The 14,840-nt window shown below is 44.0% G+C and overlaps 1 protein-coding gene across 2 annotated transcripts in view; it reads right to left on the bottom strand.

Annotated features, from left to right (window-relative positions):
• Positions 1-13,141, bottom strand: part of LOC142794404 (uncharacterized) — a 34,403-nt gene extending 21,262 nt beyond the window's left edge. The window contains exons 1-2 of one of the 2 annotated variants that reach the window (XM_075885891.1): positions 11,326-13,141; positions 10,535-10,792 (exon numbers count right to left, since the gene is read on the bottom strand). The gene's annotated coding sequence lies outside the window, so the exon portion shown is untranslated. The other variant, XM_075885892.1, reaches the window with a different exon arrangement.
• Between the last annotated feature and the right edge of the window lie 1,699 nt (positions 13,142-14,840).

Genomic DNA, 14,840 nt, shown 5'->3' with positions numbered 1-14,840 from the left:
GAACGCTATAGAAAGATGATATAAGTGCAGGGGAGGAAAAGCTGGTACGTGCAATATTCACCGAGACACCAAAAAATGCTAGTGAAAAAGGACGAATGGTATTGACTTTTATGTGAGGGTAAACAAACAAGGTGAACAACAGCAGAAAAAAAAAGCCACAAGCTTTTTCCAACTCACTGAAGTGAACTCGTTCAGAACTTTGATGGGAGAGAACCATTGAGTGTTTCTTTCTTTCTTTATTTATTAAAGTACATTCGATGGCGTTTGCAGTGAAGGCAACCCGATGGAAAAGCTCCTAGAGACAATGCCTGATGGGTCGCGTGGGATCACGGCACGGCGAATCGATTGCTCTGTCTGGTGAACTTGGCTGTTTGCACGCCACTCACTCGTACGCGTCTCATTAAAAATAAGCCCTCCTTTCTCGCGCAACGATTTTGATCGATGCGTTGTGTGGTGAAAGGACGGATAGACTTTTTCCCTCGTGGCCTTCGCCGAGTTGCTCACTTCTAGCTTGTCCTTTTTTTTCAAGCCAGTCTTATTCGTTCTTGCAACTTTTGGGCATAATCTATGCATACGCGACGTCATAATGCTGGTAAAAAGAGGTAATTAGGAAAAGTTTTGCCGTAGAAAGCCACATTTGAAAAGCTGTTACGTGGCGTCATAAGTTTTCCTTGTTGATAAAATAAACTAAAACGTCGTTCCATCAAAACAATGATGGCTGTATACATATATCTATGGGGGCAAATATTTCACTGTGTCATCGAAATTACAAGAGAGTAACATGCGAAATGGTGCCTTTGTGAATAATGTGTTCACAATGACACAAAAATCACGTTTTATGCAAATTCGTTTCGCGGACGTAGCAAGCATTGTTGCCATGACGCTGGCGCTACATCTGCAGTGTTAAGGCAACATTTCTAATACTGCAGAAATGTTTCGCCCACGTGGGGTGCTACTCGAAATATATCGGCTTATCTTGCAATAATATGCAAAATTGAGAAGTTATCAAAGGTTGAAAAAATTCCACGCAAATGCAGGCGAAATGAAAACTAAGTGTTCGTGCCTTGCGAATGACGAAACTGAAAGATAGGTATACTTAATCTATGGCACCAAACACTTGACTTACTGCCAACAATTTAAGGGATCAAGGGTCGCACAGCTGCGGCAGCTTCACTTTTGGAGAACTGTTCGATACCTTGCTATAGTATTTATTATATTTAACCAAATCATCTTGCCTTGGAAGATAAACCTACTAGCCAACTATTTGTGTATAACGCTCTCTTTGCAATTTTTTGACGATGGCAAACAATGGGAACGTGCTCTCAAAGCTAACGCTGTGGGTGTAACGAGTGTAGGCCACTATAAGGTATTTCTTCCGGCCAAGAATGTCACTGTTTCACACAAACCTTTTCGTGTAGAAAGTACAGAAATTGCGTACAACAGTAAAATCAGCAATTCACGTGGTTCATACCACATTCTAAAGTTTTGTGTTCAATTACAATTTCCGCCTCACGTTGAAGTACGTTTGAAATATATTAAAGAAAACATTCATTCTCGTGAACGAGAGCAGCTGCCGTAATTCTCATTGTGAAATCACGTGTCAGCACCGAGTGAATTGCATGAAAACGCGAGCTCTTTTTCCAATTCATGGCAAGAAAAAAATGTACGTTCAATAACTACACTGACTCGAAGCTGCTTTTTATTTTCCTTCATTTACTCACACCATTGTTACTGTCTGTGCGCTGGCAAAAATGATTACTCCTGATTCAACCCAGATCACTCGTTTTCGTGAGTTCGCAATTCATTGCTTTCCATCAGATTAATTAGATTGTAAGTGTAGCCTAGAAGAGCTTGTTACGGAACTACTTAGTATAATACTTCGAGAAAAAGTTGAGATCCGGAAGCACCACCGCAAGAAAGAAGGCGTGATAAAAGCGCCTTATTTCGTGCCTATTGTTCCTCATGGTGGTGCAAATAAGTTTCGCGAACTAACTACCCACTAACCGAATTGTTCAAGCAGCCAGCAGTACGAAACACTCAAAGGTATAGCAAAATATTCATGAGATTTCGCAATGGGGCAGCGGCTGTTACACTTCCCTAATTTCTTAACATCTCTTTTGGCTGCTTCCCACCCGTTCCACCAACGAAGCACGAAACGCGGGAAAATTTATGCGAGCTTGTGAAGTGAAAACTTGCTATTGTTCCCTTCAAGGAAGGACGACATAGAGCATGCTACTAGCAACACCATATCAATTATACAAGCGTGCGTTCTCTCCACAATACATTAGAGACTTACGACGACGATTGTCGAGAAAAAATGGCCGAACTTTCAAAAAATACGAGCTTTCGCTGAAGGTACGTGTTAAACTGCCCTTTATGTGCAGTTTCCTCTAATGTATTTATAGAAAACTATGGTCCGCGGTACGTGCTTCGATATCCTTCACTGACGCTATATAATATAAGCACGGAAGTTTTCCCGCACAAGCTTTATCATGTCCACCTAATCATGCGTCTACTTTTGACAAATGCAGCGCTCCACAAGAACTTTAATAAATTATTTAGCTTAGTATTTTCACATAAACGTGAATAAATTATTCAGCTTAGTTGCCTGACTCCTTTATATTTATTTCTCTGAAAATTCACGGGCATCTGGAGTGGCACCTAAAACTGACAAGAGCATCGTAGAGACCTTGGGCCAAATTCACAAAGCTTTCTCTTTGGCTACGCATTTTTTTAGCCAAAAATTCTCTTATCTGGAGGGATTACTATAGCGCGGGTATGAATTTAACTTATTCTGCACTTAAGAGGGCGAGGAGCACACACGATAGCCGATGAAACGACAAGGAAAGAAAGAAGTGTGTGCCGATAATATCAAGGTAGCACGCAAAGCGTCTAGCATCGAGAGTATACGATGATAGCCAATGATTTCCTGCATCTAAGTTTCAGTTCCGCGAGCGTCTGCTACAGCGCTTACGGGATGCCGCGTACGTTGTAATAGATGTTTTGGTGGGCTGTGCAAAGCCAAGCACTCGCTTTTAATCAACGACTGTAGCTAAAAAAATAATTGCTCGATGGCCTTAAGCCACCGAACAATCCATGCACTATCTCGCCAAGCACAAGTAAACAACACTTCAGGTGCACCACATAAATGAAACCACACATAAATCGATGCATGCAATGTTTGAAAATGTGCCTCGAGTGTCTTCCCTTTTTAACGCGACCAGTTACCTTACATTTCATTGAAGCTGCGCTGCTAGTTAACTAATTCGGTGCAATCTAGCACGGTATAGTGGTGAACGAAAAGGTGTTTTGTACCTATAGTCAAAGGTAGCCTTTGTTACAATATTCTTATTACAAGACACACGAGCGACTTTGGTGCCTGCAGACGAATTGTGCGGAAATAGATAACAGCAGTAATCAAATGAAATTGTGAGCGCAATTTCGCTGGTTCCATGCACCACAGCATTTTTATAAAGCCGGAATGCGAGAACGTGCATACGCTTACGCTTAGGTATATGTCTACGTAAAATGAGGGAGACTCGTCGGGGGGTGTCTCAGTGCTAATGATTTTCACAAAACACGGTGCAAATATTTCGTCCAGCGTTGTTTGAGTGCGCAAACAAAGCAAGGGACGTGTACACGAGTCTTGAGGTCGAGAGACGTTATCACACGTGCGAAAAAGTTGAAAAGAGAGAGAGAGAGAGACTCTCGTTTCGGCTTCGCGAAAGCTTGAAATTGATAGATAATAAAAACAATTTTCTGGCCCAGCAGACGTCAGGGAAAGTCTCCGCAAAGCAGCGTCAGATGCTCGGAGAGCATAAAAAAGGGGAGTACGCGTTATATGGGAGTGACAGCCACTCAGAAAGCGAGATGAAGTGTGACTGTCTTTAGATGTGAGAATCAATGCTAATTAGGAGAGTTGAGTTAATGAGCCAAAACTTTCCTAAATAACGATATTGGAAGCAAACTGAGCATTCATCTAGCGAAAGTGACACTAGTGACAGTGAACTCATAATAGTTGATTAGCGTTGTCACAAGCCGATATATATATTTATTTTCTTTATATTTTTCAAACTATGAGAAGGTAGCCTACGTTAGAGCCGGCTATCCCAACGTCATGTCAGTAATGTACAAGAATAAATAGCACACGGTTATACAGTCACACGTGGCGGTTTATATCTTCTAGTAACCTTGGGCAAACGCATTCTAACTATTTTTTCTATTTTTGACAAAGTTTCACCGGACGTTTTTGCATTTGGCTTCATTCGAAGGAATGACGATATATCAGCAATAGGACGAATGCCAGCACTGCTGCAGTGGACGAGCGGTTACAGCGCTCAACTACAATCTAGGAGGTACTTGGTTCGATTCGCAGAATCACTGAGCACTTTTTTTTTTCAGGAGGTTGCCCGGCCTGACATTATGCGTGGTGGCGGGTACTAATTTTTTGAGAAGTAGGCGTTCGCACTTGCTTTTTTCACTCCCCTTTTGACCCAAAAGCGCTGTACTGTGCTCCTTCAAAAATTAAACAATTCAGGGTTCATATTTTCTCCTCCATCATCTCTTATCGCAAAAGTGTCCAGTGCTGAAATACCAATATTATACCTGGTATATTACTTTTCACGTGTTTGGATATTCGACCAGCAATCAGTCTTCACGGTGTTTTGAAGAAAACCTACACATGCAGTGAGCTAACTGCTTGTAGCCAAGTTGACTGCCTTTGTAGGGACACGCTTTCGTGCTAATTTCGTGGGCATCATCACATGCAGCAAGACCAAAGAGCACGGACAGTTAGAGCTGACGCAAACAGAGTGATTAGTTTGTGTCTTCTCTCCCGCTATTTGTCATGCTGCACGCTTCATTGTAATGTCGCTGTCAATGGTTAAAATGAACTATAGCAGTTAATCGAGTTCTGCTGAGAGGGTCCCCTATTGTCCAGAATGGAACAGAACAATGGTAATTTGATTTGTGTGATAAAGAGATACCCTGCTTTTGGTTACTAGAATAAATTTCTAAACTGAAGTTTATTTTTTGTTAAGAACAGTTCCAGTGCAGATGAAAGGTGCATGGGCAAAATTCGTGTATTCAGCTTGACTAGGTTTGTGACCTTAATTGTAATTGCGAACCGGTATCACAGTATGCGTAAATACCACACACATATACAACCACGGGTGATAGCTTGCTTATTCTGATTAAAATTGAAAGGTTGAAATCGACATATTCAACCAACGCAATGTGTACGAGATATGCCATGTAAAGTAGCTATGCTCTAAACTAATCTCAGCAGGTTCGTTCCATTTTACCCAATTTCTTGCCCATGACTGTAGGTTGGTAAATGAAACAACTTCTTCGAACACACATATTCTGTGTAAGGTTACATTTATTTTTATTCAGTACAAAACAAATTGAAATGTATAATGGCTCAAAAGAGAAATAACTAGAAACAAATTCAGCCAAATCATCACCAAACTCACTCACCAATGATAAACGGATTCTGATTTAAAAGATACATACATACATACATACATACATACATACATACATACATACATACATACATACATACATACATACATACATACATACATACATACATACATACATACATACATACATACATACATACATACATACATACATACATACATACATACATACATACATACATACATACATACATACATACATACATATACGCACACACACATATACATATGTACACTCATACATACATACATACACTCCGGTGTAAATATTAAAATTAATGGCTATAAAACAACACTTCTAATACACTCATTTTGAATATACTACAGAAAGTAACTTACGAGAGAAATGCACCGGCACTGTTATGTCTGAACACGGTGTTTCTCGAACCATCTCGCAAAAGCTTGATGCATAGTTTTCCGCTGCTGCCCAGTGACAAGCAGTTTTTATAAAAAACAAAAATAAAGCCCTTGACAATGTCATGCTAAAGAAAAGGGTTGTGGATCAATATTTTGTACATGTCTGCAATATCACTCTATTTACATAGCTTGGCTCATTCACAACCCACTAACAAAGCATGTTAGGACACTTGGGCTGAAAGTTGGCACAGCGCGAGTAAATTCTAGACAATACATGAATAATACAATTTTAAGCTACTAAGCTCCTTGGTGCAAACATTGTTTATATTGACAGCTATAGGTGCCATTTCGTTTCCCCAAAACACTTCTCAAAAGTAGAATCAACTTTATTGAGCTAAAATTTCTATTCTGGCACGTCATGGTGGCTCAACGGTGGAAGTGACTCTTTCGTCCAAGAAAAAAAAGACCAATTATTTTTCCAGTTCGTGAATTTGCCTTATACTAACGTTGAGGCAGCTGGTAGGAGTGCTTTTGGAGAGAGGAAACCACCACATTCCCACCATTTGTGGCCTTGGGTAGCTACTTCACTTGGACAAAAATGATGAAAAACACTCCTGAAGAAGACTTCACAGTTTGCACATCAACACAGTTCCCATACAGCTGTCTATTAGTCTGCTTGAAAAATATTGAGTTTACTGGTGGGCAAAGACTGTACACTATGTGTGGTGATGCTCTAGTGCACTGCATGTATGTCTTGCTGCTGGTCTCAACTGCGATGTTGCTCAGCACATATGTGTAAAATAAAAACTTATACTATGCCTCTGCAAAGTAATTATGTGTCATTTGCATGAAACAGGGACCACAATAAAAGAGCATAACATTTGCCTTCACAAAGTTAAAAAAAATGTAAATAAATTTTCACAGAGTTTTCGCAGTTCATCTGAGGATAGTAGTATTGGTTGTAAACACATTCTTACTTCCACTAACAAACTATTTTAAAATGCCAGATTCAATATTAGAGTATACCAGCTCTTTTGTAGGGCTAAACAATTGTACAGGCACCTAAAAAAACACAAGTGAATGCATGCTATAGCTACATATAAAAATTAATACTTTTATTTCTAGACTGAGTAGAGCTGCATAGATGATAAGTCACTTGCATTACGTTATGAACGAACCTATCCGAGCAAAGTATACATTTAAAAAGTTACACTTACACAGTAGATAAGTAGACTGTTGAAGGACGGACAGGCAGTGGGATAATACCCAAGCACTAAAATCTACTGTTAAGATATACTAGCAGTAGTGATGATCCTCTTCCTTCCAAATAAAATAATCCACATAGATTCACTTCCCAGAGCTTATACACCCTTGGCATCATTGGTGCTATACAAATGAGTGTACACTGAAGGATTACATCGACTAAGTACATGATTACTGCATCCATTGCTTTATTTCTTGTACTACATAGAATGCAAACACAGTTACCATTGGCGACCATGAATGCTGTGATTTCTGGCACGTAAATGTAGCGGCACGCAGGCACTTGACACCCATGTTAAAAACTTCAGGTCAAAAATATTTGCACACTAACACTACAGAAGTTTTTAAATTAGTGTCAGTTTGGTATCTTCCATGCAAAATTTAAATAATTTCGAATGCAAGCAAATGAACTGCTGAATAATGCACTGCAAAGAAGTTAAGCAGCAGCTGCTCCTGATATCACATTGTGCTCTTACTGCTGTTGTAAACTTTGAGCAGGAGAACAGTCACTGGCAGTCCCTTTATACTTTTTGGTCTTCTGTGCTCTGTTCTTGATACACTGTACATGACCGTGGAGCACTGAACCCCTTGTTACTGCTGGAACTTAGAAAAATACAGATCATTGTTACAACCATGCTACGTGCAAGAGTGTATAGTTGTCAATTATGTGCTCATATTTACACATATTGTATTTTCAGAAGCCCATGACAAGCCTCAATACACACACACACAAACAGTGAAGACTGAAAATATATTTGATATGATACAATAGCAAATCTACAATGTTATAGATGAAGGCATGACACTTCTGACAGGCATAAAAAGCCAATAGAGTTTCTTTTATTTCGACTTTACACTATGTGCGAGAAGTAGACCACAAATAAGTTCACTAAGAAACACAAGTTAGACTGCATTACAACACAACAGCCAATGTTCATAACTTTAAGGCTGTCTAACATAGCCAGCTCACCATACCACATATAGGAGCAAATGGGCAGTCTAGAAGACACAAAGAACTTGTGGATTATGAGTGTGCTTGTTGCTGGCATCTATTATTCTAAATGAAGAAAACCTTTCAAAAATGCACTTCATCAGGGGAAATAATCATACGCAACAAACACAACGGGCTCCTACAGGAGCCACCAACACTCATCATTATTGTTGATACCAGTGTCTTGCCGGACGGATATGCTGCGTCCTGCACAGAACACCAAAGGAGCGCTACATGACTTGGATTGCATGTGTGCTAGCTGCATCGCTCTGCTGCTGAAATAGGCTAGCCACAGACAGAGAAATGAGAAGCCATGGCTTCGAAACACACTGAACGTCACCTTTAGAGATCAACAATGCATACTTAGGTCATTGTAATGGTTAAAGGACGTTCGTCATCATGCTTGTCGATAGCGGACGAGAAAGGATTAACATCAACAATTGATGCGAACAAAAGAAGCTTTATATTGCACACTAGAGAAGGAAGTGACACTTTCTTGTTCATGAGCTGCGCGAACCAATGGCTCTGCGCCTCCTGCGCGGGAAACACGCCCTCAAGCAGCTGCAGCGGCCCGATGAAGGCCAGCGTCGGGTGCGACAAGTGTGGCGGAAACACCTACTTGTACAGGCACACCTTGTTCTTCTCGGTTTTGTGCACTTCCTGGTCCAGGAATGGGAACGTCGCAGTTTGGGTCCCCGTCGTGCCGACATGATGCGGTCGTCGACGTGCGCGAGGGCAAAGGTGGCACGGCTGGAATGGCTGACCGCACACGGATGCGCTACCGTGTGCAGCGCCGTTGAATTGGACGTCGCGACCAACCCAGCAGCCTGGGTCGCAACTCCCGAGGTCCAGGATCAGGCCACGGCTCACAAAGACCAGACCCGGTAGGCCTCGCCTACGAACTTGCTCGCGGCCACTGCACCCAGGCAGGAGCCGTTCAGCAGGCGCCGTCCTTGGACCTTGTACAGGCCGACGGACTCGACCTCGAACCGACACACCGGAGCTCGACCTGGCCGACACGTACGGGTCCCACGTCCGGCTCAGGAACGCTGCCAGGAACTCGTCCTCTCGAGCGGCGCACCGCTTCCTCTGCCTTCTTGGCCTCCACTATCGAGCTCACTTTCGCACGTTTCTCGGTACGGCTCGGCACCGCTGGCGATCCTCTATTCAGCCAGCAACTCCCCTGGCACCTGGATCCTCGGCCACCCTGGACCTCGCCCGGCTCCGTGGTCCTCCGTGCACACGCCCGCGTCTCGCCCGGCAGAACGTCTCGCTCGTCCCTTGCCGATGTGCGATACTCTGGTGACACCGGCGCTTGATGGCATGGGTGCGACTACTGAGCAGTCAACCCACATCGGACACGCGATGCTTTATGCGGGAAATGGCCAGCCCGCCCAGCGAAGAGCGTGCGCCGAGACGCGATGCTCGACGCAACCGTGACCATTAGCCAGGCCACGTTCATCGCTGTGTCGAACGGCTGACCGTGGAGACGCCTCGCCGAGATCCGCGATGCCATCGGCAAGGAAGAGAATAGCAGGCCAGGCCGCGCCCCGAGATGCAGTACTCGTGCCGGCAATGCCGCCCCAATTGGTGGTTGGACGGCAGCAGCGTGGACGGCCGCGTTCCCTGGCCGGAACCTGGATCGCCTGCGTCCGACGCTTCGGCCCGCTGTCTCCCGTCTGCCGCTGCTCCGGCTCGCCCCCAGCAACACAGCCTACTGCCACGTAATGGTCGCACGTGGCCCAATCGTGGCACGCCACCTCTATGGGCCACCACTGGTCATCAGCTGATTGGCGCACAGATGATCGCACGTGCCTTCTTCTCTTCTTCTTCATTTCTTGTTGTCGCCTTCGTGCCACCTGCCCTCCGCTCGTCTTCTTCAGTTTTGGTTTGACGTTCCTCGGCGTCTTTCAGTCCTTTCCTTACAGTCAGGTACAATTTGTAGAAAAATATATATCACTATGCAATTGTGGTGAAAATGTTCGACTGAAACACAAGCAACAGCACTGAGAGAGAAAAAGCTACATTAGGTAAAAGATGCAGTTACTGGCCCTATGGCATCTGAGGCTTCTTCAATAGGTCTTTCTCCTTGCAAGTTGTGAACAGCCAGGCAATTTTCACTCACTTGCTATTTTCTTCCGGAGCACTTGATCCACAGAGGGAGTCACAAGCTCGAGAGCTCAATAAGGAATCAAAGTATTTGTGCTCGTTTCAAAGCACAAGCTTTTGAGTCTCAGATTATTGGAGTTTCATTCATAAGCTGCAGGCTTTCAGCTTTCAACATTCTCAATTATCTCGCAATTTAGTTCTATAAATGTTGAATAACAAATATGTGTAAGAATATTACAGGTATCCACTGAAAGCAACCATGCTTGGGTTTTCAATTTGTGCACAGAAGTGGTGTTCACGTAATCGTATGTATTAAAGAAAAACTAACCTTGCAGCCAGCCGTTAGGCAGTTTTGTGCCCTCGAAGCTCCCAAGCAGATCGCAGTCCTTCCAGATGAGGCTGCCATGCATGCTTCCACGCCACATCCGCTGAATGATAACAGTTTCAGCAGTGACATAGGCTTGCACAGTTAGGAAGAACGTGTCCTTCCTATTTTTGTACAGGTGCTCCAAGTAATGATGAGGATTGATGTGCCAGAATGTGCAACCGATGCATCACAGGACCTTAACAAACCAATCTCTGCGATCTGTGAAGAGCCAAAAACGAGATATTTGAAAACAATCATTAAAAGCACTCACTTCTAATACTTATTTGAGGAAGCTATCACTTCGTTAAAGTGACCAATATCTGCTATAATTACTTTGAAATAAACTGAAGCCTCATGTAAAATTTACGTACCGCAATATATATGTCCTACTGAAGTATAGTACTACCACAGTGGTAATCGTATATAGAACTAATTTTCCAAAATAACATAAATTTTTAAGTGCAACTTGGCTCCTGAAAAATAAATTCACATTAACTTTCCAACTATCAAACGTGGTCAATCGACAGGCCCAACCTCATAATCAAACAAGAGCTCACTTGTATCAAATCACAAAAAACTTTTCATGTATTTGCTCCATATTATATGTATGTATATAAAAGTAGTAGTAAATTTTTTATGCTTCAACTTACCATAGAGAAACATTACATCTGATGGGCCTAAAAACTTGCACACGTTATAGAACTGCGTGAATTATAGTACCGGTGAAATTTAGTTTTGCAAGGTGAACTCACCGATGGCAGCATTTTGTAGCCATCGGTGTCATGAGGAACCCAGTACGGCCAACAGGCAAAGGGCATCTGCAGACTGGAAGCTGCCAATGACAGCAATGAAGGGTTGGCCAGGCGTGCACGTCCATTGATAAAGTGTAAGAACTGGCCATGACCGGCTGTTGTCAAGGCTCCAGTGCTGTGCAAAACGATGGCCAGACGAACTCGGAAACCTGTAGTTAGGTGATATTGGCCTACAACTTCATCCAAAGCAAGGCACCGGTGAAATCTTTGCTTTTTTTGGGGGCCGGAGGGAAGCTTGACGTTCACGGGCTCTCACTGCCACAAAGAACTCTCAAGTTGTTACCGAAGAACAGTCTAGGCGCGCTTCCAAAGTAACACGATCCACAACAGAATGTAGCATCTCGCAGTTTTGGTTGATCACATCGCAGCGCTAGGACTATGGTTATCACAAAAGGGAGAAGTGACGACTTAACAAACAAAAGCGCCAAACTGCCCCACCACAACTTCGCAGGGCAAAACAGTTATAAACGCTGTCTTTCAATTTTCGGTCACACGAGCACAGCTTGTTCACAAGTCTTGGAACGTCAACACAGCACCACTGTTCACAACGAACATCGTTTCAATCCCGAACGGTACATTGCTCTCAAGTAAATAGAAGCGTACGGGCTAACTAGTGGCGAAGCAAGAACCGAGCGCGTAGTTCTTACGTTTCCGTACGTACTTTGGGTCACTCAAGTAACGTGTCAAAACGCTGTCAATCCGAAATGTCACACAGCACCCAACTGAGAGACTGGAAAGTCAAGCGAACGAACTGTTACCGGCACACAAACACACATTGCAGGCTTCTCGAGTGCTAGTTGCCGTCGATACATCGACGCCGATCCCCGCTTGATAACCACACCGACGCACAGGCTTCGCTGCGCTTCACCGTACACCATTGCACTGCCACAGCTTTCCGCACTGCTTACACGCACCGAAAGAGCTGCCGTAATCACAACGCATCCGGTCGAACACTGAAGTAACTCGTGCGAGAAGCGTTTGCTGAAAGTCGCACCGACCGATATGCTGTTTACGACGCCATGTTGTTTTCGACAACTGCGCGGCACGTAAGAGAGCTCTTAGAAAGTACTTGCACTATTTTCACGGCGTGACAAAATTTTCTCTTATGTGCGAGGAAGGTGATATGACGAACAGGACAGGCGTGCCAGACGAAAGAAGTGTTTTGGCAACGTCACGGAGTGAGCTGATGTAGAGGGTATTGCTTCACAACCAATCACAAGCTGTGCCTGTCGGCCAAGCCGTCGTCTGCTCGCGTTTGTCGTCTGCTTCGATCAGAGCATGCGACAGGGGATTCGCCTTCGCAACGCTATTATTCTCAGGTGAAGTGGTCGCTGCATCGCACAAAATACATGTCAGTGGCTCGCTCTACCTTTGAATCATGTTCGTGTGCCAAGTTAAATGGCTGGTAATTGACGCAGGGATGAATTCAGCCAAGGTTTGCTCCAGAATCGTGAGGGTTTGCATATTTTCGGTGTCATACAAAGTTACTAGGGTAATTTCATTCCGATTGCTTGCCATATTATCACGGTCCATATCGGTGTTTGAACAGTGAAGGTGAAGATGCATGATTTGTTTGTAGTTCCATGCGTAATCACGCGACCCCTAATACGCTTTGGTTTACAAAGTACGCTTTGTTCCAGATCGTCCCAAAGTGTATCGACAGCTGTATTTCAGAGATCGCAACCATTGGACAGTTAGAGCCAATGAAAGTACACTAGAGCACAAACTTTATGAACCACTCACTGAAAATTTCCTCTTATTTTTATTTCCAATAGCGTGCAAAGAATGTGCTCCCATTAACCTCTTTGGTGGTAATTTCCGCCAATGAGACAAGGACCTCGAGTCGCACTTTTAATTGGATGAGATGGGGCGCAACACAACAACATAACAAATAAGGTTGATCATATGCCATGCCGCGTTCAAATGCACCGACCATTCACGTATAACAATGGTTTTCATCCAACCACAAATCTTTACATGCGTACTTTTATGCCATTGACGCCCAATAGAATTCTTCAATTACTGCGACTTCGAACTTATTGGACGATGGTGGTTGTCAACACCATCCACTGCGCACAAGGAAAAAAAAAAACACGCGAAGCTCAAAGCGCCGAAAGAAATAAAAACGCACCAGCAGTCATCAGGCAGCCCTTAATGGGCGTGAATTAACTCAAAACCAGCCAGGGCACCAAAGTATACTGCCGCGGCAGCAGGTTTTAAGTAGCCACATTGTTTCGAAGAGTGGTCCGGACCACTCTTCGGATTTTCTCTCAGCCATGCTGTTTTTACGCACAATTTCGCTTCGTGAATCCACTTACGAGCACTTTTCGGTGACGTAAGCAAATATAGCAACTGCATCACCATCGCTGACATGTTCCCGGGCAGTCACAGCGCGCTTTATTTGCAGCGGTCGATGTGACAACGATGACCTCTTACGACGTTTTTTCGTTTCGTGAATCGACTTACGCAACGAAATTTCCCTTGCGCAAAAATGTTTTCGTAAGTGAGTTTTGTGAGTCCGGCCCCAGCTTGTTTAGCAAGACGGCGAAGCAGACCGACCACACAGGTCGTGTCTCTGTGATTCAAGTATCTACTCCTTGGCTGCCCTTCCTGGGAAAGGCGGAAGAAGCAACCCAACCGCCAAAATGTTCCGGGAAGGAACACCATTTCCCCAATCCTCAGAGCAATGCGTCAAGAGGGGCAATTCGGCGGAACATGTGCTGCAGAATTATGCCCTGTGGGCGGTGTCTTGTGTGTGTGTGATTGATGTTCCAATCAAGAAGAAGGAGCCCGACAGGGTTTAAAACGACGCTGCAGAGCCCAGGACGTTGCTCTAAACCATGTAACGGTTCAACCACCACGCTCGTGGTTTTTGAAACTCCTAACCTTTCTATGCTGTAAATATTTGTAAATAGTGCCATAAACCTATTTGTCTTTCGTATCCCCATCTTGTGAGCGTTCGTTTCCTCAACCCGAAGCTACACCACGCTACCACAAAAGACCGGGCAGACCCCGGTCCGCAACAACTGGTGATCGGCACTGGGATCCGTAGCGTCTACGGGTGAACAGTGCCGAGAGCCGCAACACCACCCTTAACGATACCTCAAACAGTACCATACGGCCGACCCTATCCGCAGCACCCACCAATATTGCTCAAGATTGTACGTTCATAGTTGTGCCGTGCAATTGTCAATTAAAAAGCAATTATTGCGCATATCTTAGGCGCCATAACAACACGTCGATATTTTGTATGTGTGCCTTTGTACTAGAAGAGGCACACACAAGTAACTATAAGGACTGTAGCGTTTATGGCGCTGTGCTGACAGTGCAACGCGTTGCTCAAAAAGGTAAGTGTTTCCAACGTTTTGCTAAGACGACACGGTGGTGGCACCTGCCCGTCGCTTTGCGTTCTACATCTTATCACCTCTGAGACAGTCGCGCGTCTTTCTCCGCGG

This window comes from Rhipicephalus microplus, unplaced genomic scaffold, assembly GCF_043290135.1.
Source record: "Rhipicephalus microplus isolate Deutch F79 unplaced genomic scaffold, USDA_Rmic scaffold_416, whole genome shotgun sequence".
NCBI lineage: Eukaryota > Metazoa > Arthropoda > Arachnida > Ixodida > Ixodidae > Rhipicephalus > Rhipicephalus microplus.
The sequence above is the reverse complement of the archived record's forward strand: the minus strand, read 5'-3'. Positions and strand labels throughout refer to the sequence as shown.